The 2,248-nt window shown below is 42.4% G+C and overlaps 1 long non-coding RNA gene across 1 annotated transcript in view; it reads right to left on the reverse strand.

Annotated features, from left to right (window-relative positions):
- LOC114622592 overlaps nucleotides 1-720 on the reverse strand; it is a 64,421-nt gene extending 63,701 nt beyond the window's left edge. The window contains exon 1 of the long non-coding RNA XR_003711644.1: nucleotides 103-720. This is a non-coding gene — a long non-coding RNA (uncharacterized LOC114622592). The remainder of the gene's footprint in view (nucleotides 1-102) is intronic.
- Nucleotides 721-2,248: the final 1,528 nt, after the last annotated feature.

Genomic DNA, 2,248 nt, shown 5'->3' on the forward strand with positions numbered 1-2,248 from the left:
AGAGGAGAGGAGAGGAGAGGAGAGGAGAGGAGAGAAGAGAAGGGGAAAGAGGACAAAGGGGAGAGGGGAGAGAGAAGAGAGAAAAGGAAAAAAACTGCTTACCAAACCTGGGTGTTTCCTGCTCCCAGTTCTCCAGCAGAAGAAATGCAAACTCCTCTGCAGCTGTTCATGGGAAGTTGTTGCTGTAGTTCTGTTCATGGGAGTGAGCTCAGAGGAATACAAGCATAGAGTTTACACCTTACATGGAAACTTCTCTCACAGAATTGCAGTGAATGGTTGTAGGTTTAGCTCCTCTATGACTACAGGTAAGGGCTGCTCCATTTACTATTTCACTGCTTTTTAAGGCCCAAGTGGCTTATAAGACATTGTTGTAAAATTTCCTTGTTTGGGTTTTGGTTTTAACCAGTGCCCTGGTCGTAGGCCAGGATAGAGAGACAGAGGCCAGGATCTGGATGTGTGGACTCACACTGCAGTCCCAGGACATTGAAGGCCAAAGGTTAAAGCCATGGCAGAGGAATTACCTCACCTGTCTGGTCCAGAGACTGGGAAGAAAGCTGAGAGGAGAAGATAGAAAGCAGGGTAAAGGGAAAGACAAAGGCAGATAAGGAAAAGAAGGAGGAAACTGGAGGCAGACAGGCAACCTGGAAAAAGAAGGCAGGAAGTCTAACTTGTTCATCCACCTCTTCCTTGAGGAGAGATGATTTCTCTACGATAAAAGGTCAGTGGTGCTTAGGTTCTTTATCTACGTGGACTTCTTCCCCCTAGCAGAGAAGGGGAGCCGGAAGTCCAAAACTGTTTTGCATATCCACAGGCCTGTGACAACCTTGTGGCCTTGGGGAACAACAAGGCATGTCCGGTCGGCCAGCTGACTTAGTAACACTAGTGACTCTTTGTTTCCATGCTAAAAAAAAATGCACCTCCTGGACCTGCATTCCCTGAGTCAGGGGTGTGTGTGTGTGTGTGTGTGTGTGTGTGTGTGTGTGTGTGATCGACATTACAGAATCTGGATTACAGAACGCACTTGGACGTGGGTGAGCACAGTGGTCTGGCCCAGGAACCAAGCTGCTGTTGCACAAGATCCATCCTAACTTTGTGGTGACCTTAATAATTTTTTTTTTATTTAATTTTGGGCTGATTTTATAGCAATTCATTTTCTATCTGCCCTAAGCTGAGAATATCTGCATGAAAACTTACCATGCTACAGTGGCCCACATGGTCCTATTTTCAAGAGCTCTTTTGCTCTGTGGTCTAGAAGCTCGTGATCTTCATTTCCAGGAAGTATTATTTGTGAATATCAGTGAAGCAAAGAGATACTCACCTTGATGTTTACTCCCAGGGCAGTCTGTCCAGCTCAGTGGTATGTGAAGATCTGTATACTTAGTCATTTCAGTTTCTTAAAAAGACCCAGCAGACTTCATAACTATAACATTGATACACACATACCAGTTTATACAAATGTCCTCTGCTTCCTCTCAGAACTGTGTCTGAATCTGTTGAAATTTTTCTTGTAAGTTGATATATAGAGTCAACTAGTTTAATCTGCTAAAAGCCAAGCTTTCTCAAGTCTTTACTCTGTCAGCTGCCCTATAGTTGGTTTTGGGAAATAACCCGATGCTCTAGGACTTGCTTTGGCAAACCTTGGTTGAATTATGGAGATTATAACAGTGTGGTTGGGGGTGTCCTTGCTTCAGGTTCTTTCATTCATTAACATGCTAAAGACTAAGTGAGTGCCATATATACCAAACCAGCATGTTTATGGAGCAGTCTTTCCAAAACACTTTAGTAGGACATTCTACAGAATTAAAATTGGAAAAGATTCTTCTAGAAACAAATTTCCCTTCTACTTTAAAATTGTATGACTTTATAGAAAGCATCACAGAACCAATGAGAGCTTGTCACACAAGACTATGACCTAAGCACAGTCCCCAAAACTCATGATGGAAGGAAAGAACCATCTCCCAAAAGTTGTTCTTTGACCTCCATATACATCCACCATGGTACTCCCTTGGAGACACAGACATAGACACACACACACACACACACACACACACACACACAAATAATAATAATAATAATAATAAATAAAATAAATTTTTAAAATAAAATTTAAAAAGTAGTGCAGAGCCAAGTGTGAATGGTGCAAAGCTGTAACACCACCTCTACCTGAAGTACTTTGAAGCTTTAGGCAGAAGGATCACTGCAAGTTCAAAGCCAGCTCTATGAATTATAGGCCACCTGGACTATATAC

The sequence above is a fragment of the Grammomys surdaster genome, unplaced genomic scaffold, assembly GCF_004785775.1.
Source record: "Grammomys surdaster isolate TR1022 unplaced genomic scaffold, NIH_TR_1.0 190, whole genome shotgun sequence".
Classification (NCBI taxonomy): domain Eukaryota; kingdom Metazoa; phylum Chordata; class Mammalia; order Rodentia; family Muridae; genus Grammomys; species Grammomys surdaster.